Source organism: Balaenoptera ricei, chromosome 3 (assembly GCF_028023285.1).
Source record: "Balaenoptera ricei isolate mBalRic1 chromosome 3, mBalRic1.hap2, whole genome shotgun sequence".
NCBI classification, from domain to species: Eukaryota; Metazoa; Chordata; class Mammalia; order Artiodactyla; family Balaenopteridae; genus Balaenoptera; species Balaenoptera ricei.
This window is the reverse complement of record NC_082641.1, coordinates 71227302-71254704: the sequence shown is the minus strand read 5'-3', so window position 1 is coordinate 71254704 and position 27403 is coordinate 71227302.

Sequence of the window (27403 nt, the reverse complement as noted above, 5' to 3'; positions counted from 1 at the left end):
TGGTAAACATTTCTTTACAACATTTAGTACTTTACATTTAAATTGAGAGATTTGTACTTTATGCAAATCCAGGTCATCTTTTTTTTTACCCAGAATGCCAAGAAAAAATTTTTTAAAGTACACTTGTTAATGGTAAGCTAGGAATAATCAGTTAAATGTTAATGGGTTTAATGACATTCATTTTTATTGTATGATTTTAAAGCAAATCCCAGATAGCATATCTTTTCATTCATAAATACTTATGTAAAAATGTTTATGTCTGAAGAATATGTTTTATCCACTTACTTATCTAGCTATAGCTTCTAATTCCAATTCCAATATACATCTAGTACCATATTCAAGGCCTTATCTGTTTACTGGTAGGTGTAAGAGATCCTTAAACAACTCTTAAGAATTGCTCTGAACAAAGTGACAATAATTAAGTTAAATAAAAATTCTTCACTGAGATTACACTACACGTATTAAAATAAAACGTTCCCTTTTCCTCATTCAATCTTGTGTGAAGTGTTCGAGTTTTCTAGGAATGTTTGTGTAAACATATGCACCTTTTTGAGAAAGTATAGCTACTGCACATCTACTTGAAATACAGCTCAGCTTATGTCTGCAAATGAACTAAACTGAGGACTTTCCTGGCAAATTAAAAATATTTTAATATTCTATTTTAGAAAACGAGATTTTAAATGATCGAAAGAGAAGTTTCTAGATCAGTGATATTTTCAAAATACGTAAAGTGGAAATGAACTTTTAGCCATTATACAACTTTGGAACATTAAGAAAATTACTCAGGAAATATTTTGCATAATAGATTGATTAATATGTATTTATCTCTCAACTGCCCCTAAACTCAATTGCATAGATTATCATCACATTCGTAAAGCCTATAGTTGAAATTTATTTTAGCCAAGAATATTCCAAAGATATTGAAAAGAGGGCATAGATTTCAACTATTCTCAGATACGTCAAACTGATCATTGTGGTACATCAAGGGTTTATTTTGGAAGGGACATCATAGGTGTGCAGGTCTGGAAGTACCCATAAGGGTTCATCTAGTTCATCATGTCATCCTAAGGATTATTAAAATTTCCAGATGCAAAACCAGTTATAATAGGTCGATTTTCTAACCTGTGAACTCTGGAGAACTCTTCTAAAGGCAGAATCTCCTTTTCAAAGATATTTAAAATAAAGTTCCTCCTCATTTCACTTTTGCAGAGTCCCCAACAGTGGTGGTATATTTTAAAGGGTCTCTTCATAATCCTTTAAACCCTTAAAAGAATTTAGAACTTAAACTTCAGATAATCTTCTCTTTGTCAAGGTTTTTTGGTGTTCTTCAAATAGTAATCCTTTGTTTAAAGAAAATCAAACTTAAACTTGTGTATTAAGTGATTAAAGTAAAAGCTCATGATTATGTTTTCCCTGTTACTTCACCTCTGATCTTTCAACTATGACCTCTGCTTTTGATCCATTTCCAAAGTATTAAAATATAACCACTATAAAGAACTAACCTTTATAATAGCACAATCACCAACATGGCCTTTGGCTATTTCTGATTATTCAGGCCTTGTTATTCAGTTTTGAGACTACCTAATATTTTTTTGGTTCACTTCATGTCAGTGGTTACCCAACTTTCTCTTTCAAGGGGCTCTTTAAGGATTTGTCTTATTACTTTGAACATTAGAGTCATTAAAACATTTTAAAATTCTGTTTTTTGCCACTATGCTTATAAAAGGAAATAAGTAAAAAATGAAAAAAACTATGTTAAGGTAGAAGATGATAAGTGTTATTTCCAGAATATTCTTTTTTTAAAAAAAAAATTATTTATTTTTTATTTATTTTTGGCTGTGTTGGGTCTTCGTCTCTGTGCGAGGGCTTTCTCTAGTTGTGGCAAGTGGGGGCCACTCTTCATCACGGTGTGCGGGCCTCTCACTATCGCGGCCTCTCTTGTTGCGGAGCACAGGCTCCAGACGCGCAGGCTCAGTAGTTGTGGCTCACGGGCCTAGTTGCTCCGCGGCATGTGGGATCTTCCCAGATCAGGGCTCGAACCCGTGTCCCCTGCATTGACAGGCAGATTCTCAACCACTGCGCCACCAGGGAAGCCCCTCCAGAATATTCTTGAATATTGTTGCTATGTCAATAGTAACTAATATATACACATAAATTAAATTACTACAGTGGATTAAAAATATAAACTATGTTAGAATCTCTGAGTTAATAATGATATTTTAAAATCATATTTCATTGATCATTCTTGGGAACCAAATCATTATTCTAGAAACTTATTGATAAAGGTAAAGAGTCGAAAAAGAAACATTGTATTTTTTAAGTCTCAGAAATTTAAAAATATCTTCTATCACTTTCCACCGAATATTTAGAAATTTCCTTTTCCTCTGTCTTTGGCACTCTAGATTCATTTTATATCTGCCACAATTGTAATATCATCTGTGCTGGGGTTCCAGGGTTTTACATGATCAATTTTGGAACATTTAGGGACTGATTAAGTGATATGTTTTTCAGTGGTAGACTTCAATAAAAAATTAGTGGTGCTATTTTTAAATAAAAGAATGAAATGATTTTGTTCATAGGCTATGCATTCTTGGATTAAAAGGAGAGGGCCAAATGTGGGAGAATGAAGATTTCACTGTTATTTTCTGCCAGCACCTGCTAGACTCCCTACAGGCTTTCTTCAGGGAGAAGCTTCCTAGAAGCTAGGTGCCAGCTCAGAAAAATCTCAAGAACTCCATAGCTTTTTATGGGGCAATGCATTTTAGCTTAAGTTTATAACAACTCTGAGACATTAAATTGATAGCTTTGGGCTCCACAATTCCATGGCTCCAGGTAATTGCTCTGTACTTTTTTTACTTTTGTAGATGTGTGACACTGACACTTTCTTCCTTAAGATCAAACTCCACTTTCGGATGAATCCTGTTCCAGAACATATCTCTGCCCTAATCCACTCAGCTGCCTGTCCTTGCCCCTTATTGTTCTCCTCTGCTCTCATCTCAGCGGGAATTCTGTGGCAAACTCCTTCCATGGCACGTCTCTTCTTCTAAAAGGAAAAGACAAGCTCCTGTCTTATCTTTCTCCTCAGCTTGACTGTCATCATGTTCACTCCTATTCGCCAAGCATATTCACTTAAAATAGTCACTTCTGCAAACTTCCAGATGCAGCTAAAGTACTCCTGTCTCCAAGAAGTCTTCCTCAAACTCCTCAGATGGAGTTAACATCTCCATTCTCTTGCACAGTCATGGAACTTGGTTTCCAGCTTTGGTGTAGCATTTACTGTGTCTTCTAGTCACATGTTAACTTGATGGTGTGGGTCTCACTAGATGTGAGCTTTTCAGAGGCCATGACTTACTTATCTTTTTCTCTAGCATAGTTCCTGACCCTTGGTAATTATTTACTAAATATTTGTGGAAAGACTAAAAGAATTAATGAACATATAAATAAGTGAATGGTCGTGTGCATTTTTGTATTCTCTCTGCCAAATAATTTCTTGCTGTGCTTATGGCATTTTTTTGTTTCTTTGTTTTCATTGTTGCTATGCTTTTACATTTATTAAGTGGAAATGTGCTCTTCCATCTAAATAAGTAACCTTAATTCTTAATTTCCCGTGAAATTCAACTTGAATAATCCATGCAATAGTAAAGTACCATGGGAACTTCATTTTATGTTTGTCTACACTGGAAAATCCCAACTGAACAGCTACAAAAAGGCAAAAATTAGGGTTTGTCAGGAGAATGAGGAAATCATTTGATTTGTTTTATTAAAGCTTGTCATCGACATAGGCATTTGATTTCTGATTTACTTGCAATAACTTTTCTGCCCCTTAGTAGATGCTGGTAATCAGAGGGAAAGCAGCAGTCCTGTAAGATAAACTTTAAAATGTTTTCCACCAACCTGATAGTAGGGAAGTCTGGAGCCAAAGGGTGGTCTTTACTCTGTCCCTCCCTCTCTACTGCTCTGGTCATGCTTTATCTAGTCCTCCTTTTCCCCCTCTTTCTCACTTAAAAGCGTTTTGGCTTAGTGATAGTGTGGGCTAGGACAGGGGTTCCCAACCCCTGGGATCCAATGCCTGATGATCTGAAGTGGAGCTGATGTAATAATAATAGAAATAAAGTGCACAATAAATGTAATGCTCTTGAATTATCAGGAAACCATCACCCCCCACCCCCGCCATGGGTCCTTGGAAAAATTGTCTTCCGTGAAAATGGTCCCTGGTGCCAAAAAGTTTGGGGACTGCTGGGGAGGTCTCTGCAATTATGTGAGTCACAGTTTCCTCATCTTTAAAGAGGGGTAATAGATCTAGGTGCTTATGAAGATCAAATACAAAATGCACATGAAAATTCTCTGTGAACTCTAATTATGTAGATCTAAGGATTGTGGTTTTTAATTTATTAGAGGCATCACCTATAGCACCATAATTTAGTACTTCTACTTGTGTCTCTGTGTCCTTTAAATTGACGACTAAGCAATGCAATAATCCAGTCTTGTTATAATCAGGATGTGCTTAGGATGTACCCTTGGGGCATTTTAGCAATAGCCATCTGGAGAGCATGTCTCTTTTTTTTTTTTTTTTTTAAGAAATTCACGTTCTTTTATTTATTTATTTATTTATGACTGTGTTGAGTCTTCGTTTCTGTGCGAGGGCTTCCTCTAGTTGTGGCAAGTGGGGACCACTCTTCATCGCGGTGCGCGGCCTCTCACCATCGCGGCCTCTCTTGTTGTGGAGCACAGGCTCCAGACGCGCAGGCTCAGTAGTTGTGGCTCACGGGCCCAGTTGCTCCGCGGCATGTGGGATCTTCCCAGACCAGGGCTCGAACTCGTGTCCCCTGCATTGGCAGGCAGATTCTCAACCACTGCGCCACCAGGGAAGCCCCGAGAGCATGTCTCTTTATTTAACCCTGAAGAGCCATGCGTACAGGTGGGGCTTGGTGGTCAGGTGGATGAGACTGACAGTGGGGCAGACAAGGACTGGCGGTGAGGGCGCAGGGAGATCAGGCAGGAAGCCACAGAACACGTCTCCATCCTGAGATGGCCCTGTGATCAAAGGACCAAGAAAGTAATTGGATAGTTTTCTTTTTAAAAAAAATCAACGTATGCAGATTAAAAAGGAGTTTATGTTGTCAACTAAGCCATTTAAAAGTGTAAACCATCAGAGTAGGAAGCATCCCAAATTAACAGAAGGGTGCTTTTACCTCCACCTAGCTTTGTTGATAGTATTCCAAACCAGTACATTTGAAGAAAGATGTTGCTATAGGTTACTTTTCAAGACTGTTCATGGAAAGCCAGGAGTGAAAGCTAATATAGTAAGCGGTATGTCTACTAGAGTCTATATTGCACTACTTTCACTTTTAGGGGAGAAACTATATGATTAAAGAAAGATATTAAAGAGAGCCATGATGCACACGTGGGCACACACACACAGTGTACTTGTTAAAGAATATGAAGATGAATGGAACTTTATGTTAATGAAGTCTGTCTTTTATGATCATCCAGATGATTTTAATTATGTGCTGTAGAGTTCGTAATATTTCTAATGTTAGTTTTAAAACAAAAATTTTGGAAATAGCTAATTTGGGGAGATTATTTCAGAATATCATGGAAAAGACATTAATTAAACTTCAGTACACTGGACAGTTCCAGAGAAATGAGAAATAGTGAGACGATATAGGTGATAAGTCCAAATAGAGAATCAGGGAACTCTGATCTTCAGTCTTTGCTATTTTGTCAAGAAACAGTTTCTTTATTTACAGAAATGTCCCCCTAGCTAGCTAGGCCATGAGTTCTTTAAGCAATAAGCAATGTGTTTTCCAATACATTTATTTTAACTTTACCCTCCTCAAAAATGGGCACTATGTAAAGAGTATGGTTTGGAAAAATGAAAAGGAAGTGGAAAAGTAGGATAAATAACTTAAATAAATTTCTTACTTCCTAAGTGAGATCTGGGGAAATTTGCTTATTCCAGTGTTGTCATTCTTTAATTTTATTGCATTGTAGCTCATTGACTTGTTAAATCATTTCACTCAAGACTCTAACTCTCAAATGATGAATGGTCAGTAATTTTTCATCAGTTTATTATTCATTTTTTTATCCAGATCATTTTGCTTGATGCATAGTAGGTGCTCCATAAATGGATTTTAAATGAATGAATAAATAATAATATTTTATATTTTGAAGCAATTTCATATTGTGTCAGTTTTTCTTACCTCATTTTGCATGTGTGATCATCATCCCAGTTTTGAAATGGTAAAATTAATTTTGTGTTTCTTGCAGGGTCTGCTGGTCTGAGGTGAGAGCTCAGACTAAGATCAGTTCAGATTAAGCCTAGGCTAGACTGTTGTTTAGATTCAGAGGAGGCTGACCCATCTGTTGGTAGCCATCCCGGCCTCCCTCCCTCCCTGTGATCTGGACCTCTTCCCACCCCCATTACCTCTCTGATTTCACCTCCTGCTACTACCGCTCTGCTACTCTACTCCAGCCATACAGCCTCCTGCTGTTCCTAAACCCCTCCAGGTATGCTCTGCATTAGGGCTGTCTCACTCGTTGTTTCTTCTGCCTGAAACATTCTTCCCAAGGATATCTGCTTGATTAACTCCCTCATCTCTCATCTTCTCAGCCTAACACTCTGATAGACACCACTACCATTCACCAGTATCCGGTTCCCCTCTGCCCCTGGGCAGATCACACCTCCTTTCTCCCTCGAAGTTAGACGTGGATGTATGACTTGCTCTGGCCAAAGAAATATGAGCAGAAGGGACTTGTGTTACTTCCAGGTGCATGTTTTAAAAGCCTATGTACAATTCTCCAGGCTCCCTTCCCTATGTCCCTGCAACTGGCGGCCTTTCTGATGATGGGGTTTCTATCCGCCTGGGTCCCTGAGTGAGGGTGGTGTGGGCAGTGCTGCCACCAGCCTATAATGGGTATGTGGCGTGAGCCAGAAACAAACCTTTGCTGTTTTAAGCTGCTGAGATTTGGGGGGTTGTTTGTGCTGCAGTATAACCTGGCTAATCATGAATAACACACCTATGTATTATTCAGTACTGCCCAAGGGCACTCCTCTTTCCTTCACTCTACCTTACCTTTCATAGCACTTACCACCTTCTAACTAGGTGTTAGATACTTTACTTACCATGTTTATTTTAAAATTTTCTCTGCCCTCCGCCATCCCCACACTAGAATATAAGCTCCGTGGGGTTAGGGTTCTCTGTCTGTTTTGTTCAATTATATGAACATAAGGCACTGAGTAAGTATTGAATGAATGGCTATTAAGCACCACCATGGACTGTTCTGGATGTTGAGGAGGCAGAGATGAAACACAGTAATGCATTGAGAGGAGCAGAGGGGCAGGCACAGCCCTGCTGGGAGGCATGGGTGGCGGCTTCACTCTGCCCAGGGAGGTATGTTAAGGGAAGCCTCCAGACAAGTGATGTTGAGCTGGTATTTGAAGGCCAATTAAGGGAGACTGAGGCAGACAAGAGAGCAGGGAATTTTAGGCAGGGAATAGCATGGAAGAATGACGATGAGAAATAGCACGGTTTATTTCAAGAGTTGCAGATAGTTTGGTATCGCTGAGGTTCCATATCCAGAGGCTGGAAGGGTGGGAAGGGGCCTAAGATGGTTAATTTTATGTGTCAACTTGACTGGATTAAGGGAAGCCTAGGTAGCTGGTAAAACCTTATTTCTGGGTGTGTCTGTGAAGGTGTTTCCAGAAGAGATGAGCATTTGAACTGGTGAGCTGAGTAAGCAGATGGCCCTCCCCAATCTGGGCAGGCACCATGCAATCCATTGAAGGCCTGAGTTGAACAAAAAGGTGAAGGAAGGGCAAATGTGTTCTCTCCGTTTGAGTTGAGATATTGATCTCCTGCCCTTGGCTTTTGGGCACAGAGACGCACACCGTCAACCCCCAGTTCTTAGGCTGAACTGTACCACCAGCTTTCCTAGTTCTCCAGCTTGTAGGCAACAGACCATGGGACTACTTGGCCTCCATAATCGTGTGAGCCAGTGCCTATAATTTATCTCTTATATATCTCTATATGTATCCTATTGGTTCTGTTTCTCTGGAGGACCCTGTCTAGTAAAGATTTTGGTACTGGGAGTAGAGTATGTTGATTTATCCTTCTAAGGTGAAGGGTAAGTTGTCTCATCTGGCTCTTCCTATAACCAACGCCTAATGGGCCTCTTCGGATTTTGGAAGCAGCATATTCCTCATTTGAATGTGTTCCTCTGGCCCATTTACTGAGTGACTCAAAAAGCTGCTGGTTTTAAATGGAGCCCAAAATAGGAGAAGGCTCTGCAGCAGGCCTAGGCTGCTGTGCCACTTGGGCCGTAGGATCCCGCAGATCCAATGGTGCTTGAATTGCCAGTGACAGATAGAGATGCTGTCTGGAGACTTTGGAGGCCCCTGTAGCTGAATTGCAGCACAGGTCTTTAGAATTTTTTGGAGTAAGGCCCTGTCATTTTCTATAGATAACTACTCTCTTTGTGAAAAATAGCTCCTGGCCTGCTACTGGGCCTTAGTAGAACACTTGACCATGGACCATCAAGTTACCGTGTGACCTGAGCTGCCCATCATGAACTGAATGTTATCTGACCCATTAAGCCTTGAAGTTGGGCATGCACACAATACTCCATCATCAAATGGAAGAGGTATATAAGTGACTGGGCCCTGGGAAGGTCTGAAGGCACAAGTAACTTATGTGAAGTGGCCCTAATGCCCATGGTCCCCACTCCTGCTGCACTGCCTTCCCTCACCCAGCCTGGCTTCACGGAGATTTCCCTATGGTCAGTTGAAGGAGGAAGAAGACACTCAGGGCTGTTTTATAGATGGTTCTGCATAATAAGTAGACACTACATGAAAGTGGACAGCTGCACTGTCCTGGGACATGTCTGAAAGACAGCAGTGAAGGGAAATCCTCCCAGTAGGCAGAACTGTAGGCAGTGTACCTGTTGTTCACTTTGGTTAGAAGGAGAAATGGCCAGACATGTCATCATGTATTGATTGATGGGCTGTGGCCAATAGTTTGGCTGGATCATCAGGGACCTAGAAGGAACATGACTGGAAAATTGGTGACAAAGAAATCTGGGGAAGAGGTATGTGGATAGACCTCTCTGAATAGGCCAAAAATGTGAAGGTATTTGTGTCCCCTGTGAATACCCACCAATGGGTGACCTCAGTAGAGGAGGATTTTAATAATCAAGTGGATAGAAAGACACATTCTATGGACACCAGTCAGCCTTTTTCCCCAGTCACTCCTGTCATCTCCCAATGGGAGTGGCCATGGTCATGGCAGCGATGAAAGTTATGCATAGGCTTCGCAATGGACTTTCACTCACCAAGGCCAACCTGGTTACAGCCACCACTGAGCGGCAGCCTGTCAGCAGCAAAGCCTAACACTGAGCCCCCAGTATGGCACCATTCCCATATGGGGTAATCAGTCAGCTACCTGGTGGCAGGTTGATTACGTTGGACCACTTCCATTGTGGAAGGGGCAGCATTTTGTTCTTACTGGAATAGATACTCTGGATACAGATTTGCCTTCCCTGGACATAATGCTTCTGCCAAAACTGCTATCTGTGGACTTACAGAATGCCTTATCCACCATCACTGTTTTAGACCAAGGAACTTACTTCACAGAAAAAGAAGTGTAGCAATGGGCCCAAGCTCCTGGAATTCACTGGTCTTACCATGTTCCCCCCATCCTGAAGTAGCTGGTTTGGTAGAACATTGGAATGGCCTTTTGGAGACTCAGTTACAGTGCCAGCTGGTTGGCAATACTCTGCAGAGCTAGGACAAGGCTCTCCAGAAGGCTGTATATCCTCTGCAGCTATGCACCTGTGAGATCCAATATGTTATGTGTTTCTAAAATACAGTGGTGGGGCAGGGATAAGATACACAGTCTCATTCCAAAAGGGAGAAAGAGAAAGAAAAAAGGTAAGCCCAACCTAATGGGACAAATGACACTAAATCTTGAGGCTTAAGAACAGTCCTCCTTGGATCAGTGCTTCACCTTCTGGATATCCTGGAGTGAGGGTGGGGGCCTCACAGCTCTGGGCGGCCCCACCCCCAAGGCTTGGCTTTGCAGAGTCCTTGTTGTAGCTCTCCTGGGCTGGAATCAGAAGCTAGTGGCTCTACCAGTCTGGGGTTTTGGGGGTGGCTGGTGCCCACAGCTCCACTGGGCATTGCCCTAGTGGGGACTCTCCGAGGTGGTCGTGCCCTCTTCCTGGGTTGCGTGTTCAGGTGTCTCCATCCTTCAAAATTTAGGTGTAGGCAGCCACAGCCCTGCTTTGCTGGACACAGCACAAGCTGCACCAGGGCCCACTGGAGCTGCATCTGGGGGGCTGGGGAACATGGCGCTGGAATGCAGGGAGCTCATTTCCACCTGATACCTCATCAGAACGGCCTTTACGATCCATATTTTTTAATATATCTTTTTAATTTTTTTAATTTTTATTTATTTATTTATGGCTGTGTTGGGTCTTCGTTTCCGTGCGAGGGCTTTCTCTAGTTGCGGCGAGCGGGAGCCACTCTTCATCGCGGTGCGCGGGCCTCTCACTATCGCGGCCTCTCTTGTTGTGGAGCACAGGCTCCAGACGCGCAGGCTCAGTAGTTGTGGCTCACGGGCCCAGTTGCTCCGCGGCATGTGGGATCTTCCCAGACCAGGGCTCGAACCCGTGTCCCCTGCATTGGCAGGCGGATTCTCAACCACTGCGCCACCAGGGAAGCCCACGATCCATATTTTTACTAACATTGTGTTCACAGCCTCTTAGATATTCTCTAAGAAGATTGAGGCTTTTTCTATAGCTCTCCTCTTCTCCTTTGAGCCCTCACCAGAATTGCTTTTAGCAGTCTGTCCACGGCAGTGTAGGCTTTTCCTAGCATGCACCTCAAAGTGTTTCCAGCCTCTACCTATTACTCAGTTCCAAACCCACTTCCACATGTTTGGTATTTGCTACAGCAGCACCCTACACCTGGTACGACTTTTATGTCTTAGTCCTTTGTACAGCTGTAACAAAATACCACAGACTGGGTAGTTTATAGACAACGGAAATTTATTTCTCACAGTTCTGGAGGCTGAGAAGTCCATGATCATAGCACCGGCAGACTTGATATCTGGCAGTGTAAGTCCTGATCTGAGTCTGAAAGTCCTACCGTGGTGGATGAAGAGCAAGGTCACTAACAGCTTTTTCCTTCTTCTTTTTTGTTTTTATCATTTAGAAGCCGAATTCTTGGATGGTACTGTTGAAAAGGAGTAAAAGCATTAAGTGAACTTAACCCAGTAACATTTATGATAATGGCAGCTATAGTCCCATGGTTAACTTTCTCAGAGAACCCTTTTTACCCCGCTATTAATTCATTTAATAAAAGTATTGGAAGCCTGAAAAGTTTTTTTCCAAATATATTGAAGTTTATTTCTTATTCACATTCTACAAACATCTCTAATTCACAGAATTTCACTAATTTTATAATTTTCCCAGTCAGAGATGTGAAGCCTACAGAAACTTGAAAATGCGCCTTATAACTTCAGTAAATGTTATGACTCTCAACTATTGTAAAGATCATGAAAACAAAATGAACGGCATTTGTTACATTAAAAGTGAGATTTTCGGACTTCCCTGCTGGCACAGTGGTTAAGAATCCGCCTGCCAATGCAGGGGACACGGATTCGAGCCCTGGTCCAGGAAGATCCCACATGCCACGGAGCAACTAAGCCCGTGCGCCACAACTACTGAGCCCATGCACCACAACTACTGAAGCCCGCGTGCCTAGAGCTTGTGCTCTGCAACAAGAGAAGGCACCGCAGTGAGAAGCCCGTGCACTGCAATGAAAAGTAGCCCCGGCTCGCCGCAACTAGAGAAAGCCCACGCACAGCAACGAAGACCCAACACAGCCAAAACTAAATAAATAAAATAAATAAAATTTTTTTAAAAAGTGAGGTTTTCTTTCCAAATTTACCAAAACCATTCTTTAATATTCAGCAAAAAATTGTTGGAATTTGTAGGGTTTTATGTGTTTGTGTGTTTCAATGTCAGAGTGGTATGATCTTTGGATATATGCCCTTTGAAAGCGAAGAACCAGGAGTGCCAATGTCTGAGGGCAGAAGATGGATGTCTCAGCTCAAGCAGAGAGAGGGAATTTGCCCTTCCTTCACCTTTTTGTTCTATTTGGGCCCTCAATGGATTGGATGATGCCCACCCACCTCTGTCTGCTTTACTCAGTTCACCAGTTTGAATGCTAATCTCTTCTGGAAACATTCTCACAGATACATCCAGAAATAATGTTTCATCAACTCTCTGGGCATCCCTTAGCCCTATCAAGTTGGCACAAAATATTAACCATCACAAGTCCCGAGATTCATATGTTGAAATCCTAATCCCCAAGGAGGTGGGGACTTTGGGATGATGAGATTATGAGGGCAGAACCCTCATGTTTGGGATTAGTGTCATTATAAGAGAGGTCCCACAAAGCTCCCTACCCCTTCCACCATGTGAGGATACAGAAAGAAATCTCTGACCCAGGAGAGGGCCCTTACCTGATCATGTTGGTGCCCTGATCTTGGACTTCCAGCCTCCAGAACCGTGAGAAATAAATTTCTGTTGTTTATAAGATACCCAGTATGTGGTATTTTGTTACAGCAGCCTGAATGGACTAAGACAGGGCTGGATCATGAAGGGCTTTGAATGCCTACCAAAGAGTTTGAACTGGTGGTGTGCAGTCCACTGAAGGATTTTAAGCAAGAGAATAATAGAATCGGATGGATTGTATTTGTATTTTAGAAATATTACCCTGACTGCAATATGGAGATTAGAAAGACAGAGAAGGTAATAGTCTGTTGAAATAGTCCAGGTAGGAGATCGTAACAGTCATAAGCAATTGATAAGGCAAAGCAATGAGAGTTCAGAGGAAGTGACAGTGACATAGTAACTATGGGGAAGACTCTAGAGGATTCAAAATGGAAGTTTGGGTTATTTAAAAATTTTATTTAAAAAATTTGTTATTATTATATTTTAGTGACTGAATGAACCTTGGTTTCTTTTAACATAGTAGGTAAAACAGGAAGAAGACCTATGATTGGGTTGAAGTAACTATGAAACTCCAGTAAGTGAATATCCAATGAGTCATGGGATGTATAGGCCTGGGTTTATAGATCTGGGGAGTCATTACCCTATAAGGGTAGTTAAAGCTGTGGATGTAGGATGAGAAGTGGATTAAAGAGGGAACCCTATGAAAATCACAACGTATTGGGATTGGGAAGATAAAAGTTAAACCTGGTTAGAAAAAGAGAAGGTGCAACCCAAGGTCAAGAAGGAGAACCAGGGAGAATGGATCTGTGAAAGCTAAGAGAGGAGAGGGCATTGAAGGTTGAACACATCAAATTCTGCATGGAGGTCAAGAGCTTGGAAAGTAGCCACTGGGTCTGACTTGTAGGTGTTCACTGGGGACTTCAGGAAGAGTAGTTTGTGAACATTGCTTTACTTACCTGATTTCAGGGAAATCCTTAAATCCTGCCTCAGTGGCTAAGCTCTCTGAAGGAGCTGAGGAATCCAGAGAGACTTGCTCAGGATCACACAATTAATTAGAGGCAGAGTTGAGTTAAAATGCTGTCTGCGTTACTTGTTTGTTCTTTGCTTTAGGGCTAAATATTTTGATGTTTGGAAGTTTCCCATAAACCAGGCCTAGTAGCTTTAATAATGGGAATCATCTTATTTTCCTCCCCTGACCAAATCCAATTCATTGGCAAATCCTGTGGACTCTTCCTGCACAGTACATCTCTATTTTAATCAGCCAGCTCTCTACTTCCACCCGCACACCTCCATCCAGCCATCACTGTCTCTTGCCCGTGCTCCTGCAGTGTAGCCTCCTAACTTGTCTCCAAGCGTCCATTATGCCCTCTTTATATACAGTCCATCTTCAACAGAGCAGCCAAAATTCTCTTAATATAATTGTCACTCTCCTCCTTAAGATATTCCAAAAGGCATCCCATAACACAGAGAAAGAAGCCCACACTCTTTAAATGTCCAAGGTCTCATGCCCTGTACCTGTTGCCCATATCTTGAGTTGTGTCACCCTCCCCTTCCCACCTCATTACTGTCCCCGATACCGTCCTTCTTTCTGTTCCTTAAACCAGGCAGCTCACCCATGCCTCCTGGCCTTTGCACTGCTCTGCCTCCTGGACGCCCCTTCCCCGGATTTCTCTGTGGCTGTTCTTCTCTTCCTTCAGGTCTCACTCAAATGTCCTCTCCTTAGAGAGGTCTTCCTTCTCATCCTAACTATAGAAACCTCCCCAACCCTGCCCCCCACCAATTCAGTCTTCATCATCACACAATCTATAGCACTTCTTAGCACTTTTTGAAATGACATTGCTTATTTATTTGTTGACTCATATCGTCTCTCTTGTCCGTGAGAACAAGAACCCTGTCTGTCCTGTTTGCCTCAGGATTCCCAGGGCTGAGAGCAATGCTTGGATTAGGGGATAATGGCTAACTCTCATAGTGTTTGCCACTTGCCCGGCACTGTTCTCAGCACTTTACAGATAGTAGCTTACTTAATTTTCTCATCAGTTCTGTGAGGTAGGCACAGTTAAAACCTCCATTTCATGTGAGGAAAGCAAGGTGCTTAGGTAATTAAGGCCCTTGCCTAAGCTGGTAAGTGGACATGCTTTAGAGCAGTGCTTCTCCAGTGTCAGCACCCACACGAATCACTGGGGGGCTTTTTAAAACAGAAGTTGCTGGGCCCTCACTTCAGTGTTTCTGATTCAGCAGACCTGGGGTGAGGCCCAAGAATTTTCCCACAGGATGTTGATGCTGCTGGTTCCAGGAACCACCCTTTGAGAACCGATGCAATAGGGTTTACGGAGCATCTTCTCACATTATCTATATTAATATTCACATTCCCATAATCCATTATTATGTCCATTTTGTAGATGAGGAAACTGAGGCTCAGAGAAGTTAATCAGCCTTCCCCTGACCACAGAGGAAGTGAGTGGAAACACTGCTTAGACTCAATTCTGGGTCTCAATCAGTGCTCTTGGCACTGCCCGAAGAGGCTTCTATATTGTATTGAATTTTTAAAAATACTGCTCTAGTAGATAAATTGTGAAGGCTTCATGAATTTGGCACATAAACAAAGGAACCCCATGGGAGCACAAGGAACTTACATCTTCTACTCTGTTTCAACTTAATTAATCTGAGTAACCAAGATGGTTTGTAGACAAGCTGACTTGATAGAAATTTATTTTCATTCTAATTTAGACCTGCCATAAATATAATCCAACCACTTTCCCTTTTGTTTAATACAATCAGAGGCAGATAATAGCACTGCAAGTGAGGTTTATCTGGCTCAAATTACTATTAAATAAACTGTCTTGCAAAGTGAAAGGAGAAATTCAAGAATGTTTATTGAAAATTACGATATTTTAATATTTATCATTTAACCCTTTAAAAAATAGCACACTTGTTCTTAAAACATTTTTAAAAATCATACATGTGACAATTTTCACTAAAATTTCTGAAGAAATACTTGAACTTTTTTCTTAGATCGCTGCACTACTACACGCCAGAGACTTGAAGCTACAAAACTTTGTTTTCCTCAGGTTCTTTCAGGCATTAACAATCTGGTGCCATATTCTTATGACAAAGACGAATAAGAAGAGCAAATGGCACAACCTGGGTCTATTTTAAGTGAAAGACAGGAGTGGAAAATGGTGAAAATCTACCTTGTTCTCATTACTACAGTGCTAAAACTGTCATCAATTATAATCACTCACCTTATCCCTAACCTGAAACTTTGCTGGTAACTTCAACACAAACTCAGTCTCCTTTAATCCAGTGCGTATGTGAAATATATGTGGAAATATATTGAAAGGGCTCACATTGACAGCATTCTCTTCACTTATATAAGCATATGCTGAAGAAGTGATGTCATCACACAATAACGAGGTTTCTCTAAGACAGTCCTTTTTGTTTTATGACCCATCACCTCATAGGCAAAATAGAAAAATTTTCCAAGCATTTACCTTGACCTATATTTCATAGTCATAGTTAGCTATGTAGAATTTTTCTTTTGTCCTTGCCCAGTGTGCAAAAATGTCAGGACCCTTCTACCCTGCCCTTTGCTGATGGCCTCGTGTTCATGTTTGCTCAGTTTGACTTGACTCTTTTCTTTCTCCTTCAGTGTCCCTCCTTTTCTCCTTCCCTCTCTCCTCCTTCTCTCCTCCCCTTTCTTTTTTCAGCAAATAATTATTGGGTCCGTGATGTTCTATATTTGGAAAGTAAGACACTTATAGTCATGCTAGGAAAGGAAATATGAACATATAAACAATCCCCCTGGTTCAAGGTGATACACTGTATGACAAGGAAGCAAGCAGTATTTCACAAGAATGCAAAAAGCATTCACTGGGAATAGAGGTCCTTGTGGAACTGGTTTTTAAGGATGGCTTCATACAAAAAAAATTTTCTTTATCTATTGCTGCATAATAACTAAAATGTGGTGGTTTAAAACAATAACAGCTTATTATTTGTCTTAGTTGTACCGTGTGGGCTGGGCTTAGCTGTCTTCTGCTTCCCCTGGGGTATGCTGGTGTTGAAATGTTCAGGATGGTTTTTCACTCATAGGTCTGGCTGGAACAGGTGGGAGCTGACTGTGCACAAGAGAGCATTTCAGGAGTGTGAGGCCCAGCATGCAAGTACTTAACAAGGCTTTGCTTGTCTCCCGCTTGCTAATGTCTCATTGGCCAAAGCAAGTCAGTGTGGAGGCAGTGAATCCTGGGCAGCTTGGTGTACTGGGGGCCACCAATCCAAAGTGCTTGGAAGACCTGACAAATATGGTGTGTGAGGAAAGGAGAGAAGTCATAGGTGGAGAATTTGAGCTTGGGAGATTAGAGAAATTGTGGGACCATTCATTAGAAGAGAAGAAGTAACATGGAGGAACTAATTTTAGATATGGTAAGTTTGAGACAATGAAAATGTCCACTAGGCAGACAGAGAAGATGTGTTGGAATAAGGATATAAGCTGAGGTTCTGAGATCCTAAACTCTGGAGTCATATTCAGAAAAGAGATAGTTCAAGTTGTGTGACTGGGTGAGTTCTGAGACAGAAGTTGGATCAATGAACTTTGAACTATGCTTATGGTTAGAAATTGGGAGGAGGTAGAAGAGCCAGATTAGGAGACAAAGATACCACATATTCCTCTCATATTTTATGACACGGTTAGAATTTTTATATCGCTAGTCGAATTTGACTCTTATTTGTACACATCTGTGAGTGGAGTTTAATTGAGAAATGATTCGGTTTTATTTTAGCAACTTTTACTGTAGAGCACCTCTAGTGCTCTAAGTTACTGATTTTAAAATATGTATTTATTAATAATAACTAATATCTTTAAGACTTCCTCCTGGTTCTCAATAGATGGAATCAATGCATTAAAACTAAAGTTAATGATAGAACTTGACAGAATTAAGCTTTTATTAATTGATCTTATTAACTAAATTTTTGCTGTCCTGCTTTTGGAAACTAACAAAATTGTAAAAAGGCTTGGTTTCTATGATGAATTAATTTTCTTCTTATGAAATGGACTTGATATTACAGCTATATCAATGCAAGTACACATTAAAAATATGGTGCGGAAATATTTTCTTGGTGTCCACTGACAAAGCAAAGTTAATTTTTAGACGCAGTGAATAGTTTTCTATGAACCTGCTGTACACATAAATGAGAACTGTTGATTGAGGAATTGTGTTCCGAAATTCCCTGAGGAAGTGTCAGGAAGTTTTTGTATCTAAGCACTGGCCTTAGGTAGTATATATATAGTTAATATGACAATTAGACCAAAAACTGTGGGTAGGCCATAGAACCCTCTCACATTTCAGCCAGAGGGGATAGGATACACCACAGAAAACCATTTGGAATGTATTGTTTTTGCTCAGCCCTCTGCTTTAAGAGAAAAATGTGGAGTCTAGGAGTTTGGTCACAACAGAAATTAAATATTTGTGCCTTTCTCTTCCACTTTTAAGTCATTCTGGATTTATTGTATGGAAAACAACTATTCATAGTTGCTTATCTGTAAGAATATAATGAAAAGGATATAAAATGTTGTTGTACTTTTATATGCCCTGTGTAGCAATTTTATTAAGTATGTTACTTGGTTCGCTCAACTTTTTAAAGTTTTCATGGTAATATGATGTGTTATATAGGCCATGTCTTTTCTAATGTGCAGCATTGTGACCTTAATACAAATAGGTAACATTTATTGAGCTCCTACTATGTCCTAAGTGCTTTACACTAATTATTTTATTTGCTCCTCACAGCAGCCTTATGAATTAGGTACTGTTATTTGCAGAGTAGAAAACTGAAACAAAGAGAGTTCATGTAACCTGTCCAAGGTATAACACAGCTGGTAAGTGGCAGAGAGGATTTAAATATGCACTCTGAATTTATAGTCAGAGCTTTTAACTACTATCCACGTACCAGACATTTTATGATCTTTCTCCTATCATGTTTCTTTATTTTCTACTTTTTAAAATCTTGAAACTGTGAAACCAAGGACAAATACATCAGTGGAAGAAGGGCACTCACCTATAATATTTTCTTGCTATTCTCTTACTATTTCCTGAGTGGCCACATCTGTAATCAGGTAATTGTTAGTAATAATAAATACATAGTGCTTGATATATGTCAATATTGTTGTTTGAAGTGTATTTTGTGTTTTAGCTCATTTAATTCTCAAAACAGCACTATGAGATAGGCTATTTTTTTTTTTTTTTTTTTTTTTTGCCACACGGTGTGGCTTGCGGGATCTAAGTTCCCTGAACAGGGACTGAACCAGGGCCACAGCAGTGAAAGCACCAGGTCCTAACCATTGGACTACCAGGCAATTCCCGAGATAGGCTTTCTTATTATCTCCCTTTTACAGATGAGAAAACTGAACACAGAGAGGTTAAGTAATGTGCCCAAGATCACACAGTTATTAAGTGGCAGAGTTGAAGTTCAGGTTCAAGCCATCTAACACCAGAGTCCATGTGTTTGACCACTACACATACTGCTTTTTTAGTTTTAATTTATTTTCTTAAAAGCTGTATCTTTTTTACATAATAATTTTGATGATGACAAATTAAACAATCAAAATTAGTTTTGCCTATATAAAGACTAAGATATATTTCATGCCTCCGTTCCCAATTTCTTTTCTTTCCTTTTTTTTTTTTTTTTTGACTTTTTGGTAGCAACTTTTTTGGAGTATAATTCGCATACTGTTTTAGTTTGCTAGGGCTGCTGTAAATTCCACAAACTGGGTGACTTAAACTTAACAGAAATGTATTTTATCGCCATCTGGAGGCTGCAAGTCTGAAATCAAGGTTCAGCAGGGTTGGCTTCTTGTAGGGCTTTGAGGGAAGGCTTCTTGTAGGGGCTTTGAGGGTTGGCTTCTTGTAGGGCTTTGAGGGAAGTCTGTTCAAGGCTTCTCTTTTTTTGGCTTGTAGATGAACATCTTCACTCTGTGTTTCTTCACATCATCTTCCCTCCATACGTGTCTGTCTCTGTGTCCAAATTTCCCCTTCTTATAAGGATACTAGTCATATTGGATTAGGGCCCACCTTGATGACCTAATTTTAACTTAATCATCTGTAAAGACCCTTTCTCCAAATAGGGCCACATTCTGAGCTACTAGGGGTTAGGACTCCAACATATTTGGTTTTTTTTTTTTTTTTTGGTATGGTACACAGTTTAACCCATAACACATGCAATTCTCTTGTTCAAAGTGTACAGTTCACTGGTTTCTAGTATATTCACAAAATGCAGCCATCACCACCATCAATTTTAGAACGTTATCCTTATGCCCCACAAGAAACTCCAATGCTGTTAGCAATCACACACACCTAATTTCCCCATCCTCACACACTTCAGCACTAGGCAACCACAAATCTACTTTCTGTATATGTATTTCCCTATTCTGGATATTTAAGATAAGCTGAATCATATAATGTGGGGCCTTTTGTGACTAGCTCATTTCAGTTAGCCTAATGTTTTCAGGGTTCATCCACGTAGCATATATCAGTACTTCATTCCTTTTTCTGACCAAGTAATATTCCATTGTACAGATGTACCACAATTTTGTTTATCCATCAGCCAGTTGGTAGACATTTGGGTTGTTTCTACCTTTTGACTCTTATGAATAAGGCTGCTATGAACATTTGTGTACAAGTATATGTATGGACATATGCTTTCCTTTCTCTTGGGTTTTTCAATCCTAAAATTGATTGTATTTTTCAATCCTAAAATTTGTTTGGTTCATCTTTTTCTTCACTGAGACTATTTTTCCACTCGTTTTGGAAAGTTTGTAATGGCTTACTGAAGCATTTTTAGGATAGCTGCTTTAAAATCCTTGTCAGATCTGATTTTAACATCAATATCATCTCACTGAAATCTGTTGATTTTTTTTTAACATCCTTATTGGAGTATAATTGCTTTACAATGGTGTGTTAGTTTCTGCTGTATAACAAAGTGAATCAGCTATATGTATACATATATCCCCATATCCCTTCCCTCTTGTGCCTCCCTCCCGCCCTCCCTATCCCACCCCTCTAGGTGGTCACAAAGCACCGAGCTGATCTCCCTGTGCTATGCAGCTGCTTCCCAATAGCTAGCTATTTTACATTTGGTAGTGTATATATGTCAATGCCACTCTCTCACTTCGTCCCAGCTTACTCTTCCCCCTCCCTGTGTCCTCAAGTCCATTCTCTACTCTGTGTCTTTATTCCTGTCCTGCCCCTAGGTTCTTCAGAACCATTTTTTTCCCCTTAGATTCCATATATATGTGTTAGCATACGGTATTTGTTTTTCTCTTTCTGACTTACTTCACTCTGTATGACTGACTCTAGATCCATCCACTTCACTGCAAATAACTCAATTTCGTTTCTTTTTATGGCTGAGTAATATTCCATTGTATATATGTGCCACATCTTCTTTATCCATTCATCTGTTGATGGACACTTAGGATGCTTCCATGTCCTGGCTATTGTAAATAGAGCTGCAATGAACATTGTGGTACATGACTCTTTTTGAATTATGGTTTTCTTAGGGTATATGCCCACTAGTGGGATTACTGGGTCATATGGTAGTTCTATTTTTAGTTTTTTAAGGAACCTCCATACTGTTCTCCATAGTAGCTGTATCAATTTACAGTCCCACCAACAGTGCAAGAGGGTTCCCTTTTCTCCACACTCTCTCCAGCATTTATTGTTTGTAGATTTTTGATGATGGCCATTCTGACTGGTGTGAGGTGATACCTCATTGTAGTTTTGATTTGAATTTCTCTAATGATTAGTGATGTTGAGCATCCTTTCATATGTTTGTTGGCAATCTGTATATCTTATTTGGAGAAATGTCTATTTAGGTCTTCTGCCCATTTTTGGATTGGGTTGTTTGTTTTTTTGATATTGAGCTGCATGAGCTGCTTGTATATTTTAGAGATTAATCCTTTGTCAGTTGCTTCGTTTGCAAATATTTTCTCCCATTCTGAGTGTTGTCTTTTCATCTTGTTTATGGTTTCCTTTGCTGTGCAAAAGCTTTTAAGTTTCATTAGGTCCCATTTGTTTATTTTTGGTTTTATTTCCATTTCTCTAGGAGGTGGGTCAAAAAGGATCTTGCTGTAATTCATGTCATAGGGTGTTCTGCCTATGTTTTCCTCTAAGAATTTTATAGTGTCTGGCCTTACATTTAGGTCTTTAATCATTTTGAGTTTATTTTTGTGTATGGTGTTAGGGAGTGTTCTAATTTCATACTTTTACATGTAGCTGTCCAATTTTCCCAGCACCACTTATTGAAGAGGCTGTCTTTTCTCTACTGTATATTCTTGCCTCCTTTATCAAAGATAAGGTGACCATATGTGTATGGGTTTATCTCTGGGCTTTCTATCCTTTTGCATTGATCTTTATTCCTGTTTCTGTGCCAGTACCATACTGTCTTGATTACTGTAGCTTTGTAGTATAGTCTGAAGTCAGGGAGCCTGATTCCTCCAGCTCCATTTTTCTTTCTCAAGATTGCTTTGGCTATTCGGGGTCTTTTGTGTTTCCATACAAATTGTGAAATTTTTTTGTTCTAGTTCTGTAAAAATGCCAGTGGTGGCTTGATAGGGATTGCATTGAATCTGTAGATTGCTTTGGGTAGTAGAATCATTTTCACAATGTTGATTCTTCCAATCCAAGAACATGGTATATCTCTCATTCTATTTGTATCATCTTTAATTTCTTTCATTAGTGTCTTATAATTTTCTGCATACAGGTCTTTTGTCTCCTTAGGTAAGTTTATTCCTGGATATTTTATTCTTTTTGTTGCAGTGGTAAACGGGAGTGTTTTCTTCATTTCACTTTCAGATTTTTCATCATTAGTGTATAGGAATGCAAGAGATTTCTGTGCATTAACTTTGTATCCTGCTACTTTACCAAATTTATTGATTAGCTCTAGTAGTTTTCTGGTAGCATCTTTAGGATTCTCTATGTATAGTATCATGTCATCTGCAAACAGTGACAGCTTTACTTCTTCTTTTCCAATTTGGATTCCTTTTATTTCTTTTTCTTCTCTGATTGCTGTGGCTAAAACTTCCAAAACTATGTTGAATAATAGAGGTGAGAGTGGGCAACCTTGTCTTGTTCCTGATCTTAGAGGAAATGGTTTCAGTTTTTCACCACTGAGAATGATGTTGTTGGCTGTGGGTTTGTCATATATGGCCTTTATTATGTTGAGGTAGGTTCCCTCTATGCCTACTTTCTGGAGGGTTTTTATCATAAATGATGTTGAATTTTGTCAAAAGCTTTCTCTGCATCTATTGAGATGATCATATGGTTTTGATCCTTCAATTTGTTAATATGTTGTATCACATTGATTGATTTGCGTATATTGAAGAATCCTTGCATTCCTGGGATAAACCCCACTTGATCATGGTGTATGATCCTTTTAAGGTGCTGTTGGATTCTGTTTGGTAATATTTTGTTGAGGATTTTTGCATCTGTGTTCATCAGTGATATTGGCCTGTAGTTTTCTTTTTTTGTGACATCTTTGTCTGATTTTGGTATCAGGGTGATGGTGGCCTCATAGAATGAGTTTGGGAGTGTTCCTCCCTCTGCTATAGTTTGGAAGAGTTTGGGAAGGATAGGTTTTAGCTCTTCTCTAAATGTTTGATAGAATTCACCTGTGAATCCATGTGGTCCTGGGCTTTCTTTGTTGGAAGATTTTTAATCACAGTTTCAATTTCAGTGCTTGTGATTGGTCTATTTGTATTTTCTATTTCTTCCTGGTTCAGTCTCGGAAGGTTGTGCTTTTCTAAGAATTTGTCCATTTCTTCCAGGTTGTCCATTTTATTGGCATATAATTGCTTGTAGTAATCTCTCATGATTCTTTGTATTTCTGCAGTGTCAGTTGTTACTTCTCCTTTTTCATTTCTCATTCTGTTGATTTGAATCTTCTCCCTTTTTTTCTTGATGAGTCTGGCTAATGGTGTATCAATTTTCTTTATCTTCTCAAAGAACCAGCTTTTAGTTTTATTGATCTTTGCTATAGCTTCCTTCATTTCTTTTTTTTTTTTTTTTTTTTTATTTATGTATTTTAAAATTTATTTTAAAATTTATTTTTTTTATTTTTTTATTTTTTTGAACATCTTTATTGAAGTATAATTGCCTTACAATAGTGTGTTAGCTTCTGCTTTATAACAAAGTGAATCAGTTATACATATACAATATGTTCCCATTTCTCTTCCCTCTTGCATCTCCCTCCCTCCCACCCTCCCAATCCGACCCCTCTAGGTGGTCACAAAGCACCGAGCTGATCTCCCTGTGCTATGCGGCTGCTTCCCACTAGCTATCTATTTTACATTTGGTAGTGTATATATGTCCATGACACTCTCTTACCCTGTCACATCTCACCCCACCCCCTCCCCATATCCTCAAGTCCATTCTCTAGTAGGTCTGTGTCTTTATTCCCATCTTGCCACTAGGTTCTTCATGGCCTTTTTTTTTTTTTCCTTAGATTCCATATATATGTGTTAGCATACTGTATTTGTTTTTCTCTTTCTGACTTACTTCACTCTGTATGACAGACTCTAACTCCATCCACCTCATTACAAATACCTCCATTTCATTTCTTTTTATGGCTGAGTAATATTCCATTGTATATATGTGCCACATCTTCTTTATCCATTCGTCTGTCGATGGACATTTAGGTTGCTTCCAGGTCCTGGCTATTGTAAATAGAGCTGCAATGAACATTGTGGTACATGACACTTTTTGACCTATGGTTTTCTCAGGGTATATGCCCAGTAGTGGGATTGCTGGGTCGTATGGTAGTTCTATTTGTAGTTTTTTAAGGAACCTCCATACTGTTCTCCATAGTGGCTGTATCAATTTACATTCCCACCAACAGTGCAAGAGTGTTCCCTTTCCTCCACACCCTCTCCAGCATTTATTGTTTCTAGATTTTTTGATGATGGCCATTCTGACCGGTGTGAGATGATATCTCATTGTAGTTTTGATTTGCATTTCTCTAATGATTAATGATGTTGAGCATTCTTTCATGTGTCTGTAGGCCATCTGTATATCTTCTTTGGAGAAATGTCTATTTAGGTCTTCTGCCCATTTTTGGATTGGGTTGTTCGTTTTTTTGTTATTGAGCTGCATGAGCTGCTTGTAAATCTTGGAGATTAATCCTTTGTCAGTTGCTTCATTTGCAACTATTTTCTCCCATTCTAAGGGTTGTCTTTTGGTCTTGTTTATGGTTTCCTTTGCTGTGCAAAAGCTTTTAAGTTTCATTAGGTCCCATTTGTTTATTTGTGTTCTTATTTCCATTTCTCTGGGAGCTGGGTCAAAAAGAATCTTGCTGTGATGTATGTCGTAGAGTGTTCTGCCTATGTTTTCCTCTAAGAGTTTGATAGTGTCTGGCCTTACACTTAGGTCTTTAATCCATTTGGAGTTTATTTTTGTGCATGGTGTCAGGGAGTGTTCTAATTTCATACTTTTACATGTACCTGTCCAATTTTCCCAGCACCACTTATTGAAGAGGCTGTCTTTTCTCCACTGTATATGCTTGCCTCCTTTATCAAAGATAAGGTGACCATATGTGTGTGGGTTTATCTCTGGGCTTTCTATCCTGTTCCATTGATCTATATTTCTGTTTTTGTGCCAGTACCAAACTGTCTTGATTACTGAAGCTTTGTAGTATAGTCTGAAGTCAGGGAGCCTGATTCCCCCAGCTCCATTTTTCGTTCTCAAGATTGCTTTGGCTATTCGGGGTCTTTTGTGCTTCCATACAAATTGTGAAATTTTTTGTTCTAGTTCTGTGAAAAATGCCAGTGGTAGTTTGATAGGGATTGCATTGAATCTGTAGATTGCTTTGGGTAGTAGAGTCATTTTCACAATGTTGATTCTTCCAATCCAGGAACATGGTATATCTCTCCATCTATTTGTATCATCTTTAATTTCTTTCATTAGTGTCTTATAATTTTCTGCATACAGGTCTTTTGTCTCCTTAGGTAAGTTTATTCCTGGATATTTTATTCTTTTTGTTGCAGTGGTAAACGGGAGTGTTTTCTTCATTTCACTTTCAGATTTTTCATCATTAGTGTATAGGAATGCAAGAGATTTCTGTGCATTAACTTTGTATCCTGCTACTTTACCAAATTTATTGATTAGCTCTAGTAGTTTTCTGGTAGCATCTTTAGGATTCTCTATGTATAGTATCATGTCATCTGCAAACAGTGACAGCTTTACTTCTTCTTTTCCAATTTGGATTCCTTTTATTTCTTTTTCTTCTCTGATTGCTGTGGCTAAAACTTCCAAAACTATGTTGAATAATAGAGGTGAGAGTGGGCAACCTTGTCTTGTTCCTGATCTTAGAGGAAATGGTTTCAGTTTTTCACCACTGAGAATGATGTTGTTGGCTGTGGGTTTGTCATATATGGCCTTTATTATGTTGAGGTAGGTTCCCTCTATGCCTACTTTCTGGAGGGTTTTTATCATAAATGATGTTGAATTTTGTCAAAAGCTTTCTCTGCATCTATTGAGATGATCATATGGTTTTGATCCTTCAATTTGTTAATATGTTGTATCACATTGATTGATTTGCGTATATTGAAGAATCCTTGCATTCCTGGGATAAACCCCACTTGATCATGGTGTATGATCCTTTTAAGGTGCTGTTGGATTCTGTTTGGTAATATTTTGTTGAGGATTTTTGCATCTGTGTTCATCAGTGATATTGGCCTGTAGTTTTCTTTTTTTGTGACATCTTTGTCTGATTTTGGTATCAGGGTGATGGTGGCCTCATAGAATGAGTTTGGGAGTGTTCCTCTCTCTGCTATAGTTTGGAAGAGTTTGGGAAGGATAGGTTTTAGCTCTTCTCTAAATGTTTGATAGAATTCACCTGTGAATCCATGTGGTCCTGGGCTTTCTTTGTTGGAAGATTTTTAATCACAGTTTCAATTTCAGTGCTTGTGATTGGTCTATTTGTATTTTCTATTTCTTCCTGGTTCAGTCTCGGAAGGTTGTGCTTTTCTAAGAATTTGTCCATTTCTTCCAGGTTGTCCATTTTATTGGCATATAATTGCTTGTAGTAATCTCTCATGATTCTTTGTATTTCTGCAGTGTCAGTTGTTACTTCTCCTTTTTCATTTCTCATTCTGTTGATTTGAATCTTCTCCCTTTTTTTCTTGATGAGTCTGGCTAATGGTGTATCAATTTTCTTTATCTTCTCAAAGAACCAGCTTTTAGTTTTATTGATCTTTGCTATAGCTTCCTTCATTTCTTTTTCATTTATTTCTGATTTAATTTTTATGATTTCTTTCCTTCTGTTAACTTTTGGGGTTTTTTTGTTCTTCTTTCTCTAATTGCTTTTGGTGTAAGGTAAGGTTGTTTATTTGAGATGTTTCTTGTTTCTTGAGGTAGGATTGTATTGCTATAAACTTCCCTCTTAGAACTGCTTTTGCTGCATCCCATAGGTTTTGGGTCATTGTGTTTTCATTGTCATTTGTTTATAAGTATTTTTTGATTTCCTTTTTGATTTCTTCAGTGATCTCTTGGTTATTTAGTAGCAATATTGTTTAGCCTCCATGTGTTTGTATTTTTTACAGTTTTTTTCCTGTAATTGATATCTAGTCTCATAGTGTTGTGGTCGGAAAAGATACTTGATACGATTTCAATTTTCTTAAATTTGCCAAGGCTTTATTTGTGACCCAAGATATGGTCTATCCTGGAGAATGTTCCATGAGCACTTGAGAAGAAAGTGTATTCTGTTGTTTAGTCTTGTTTTTGTATCCATTCAGCCAGTCTATGTCTTTTGGTTGGAGCATTTAGTCCATTTACATTTATTGATATGTATGTTCCTATTACCATTTTCTTAATTGTTTTGGGTTTGTTTTGGTAGGTCTTTTTCT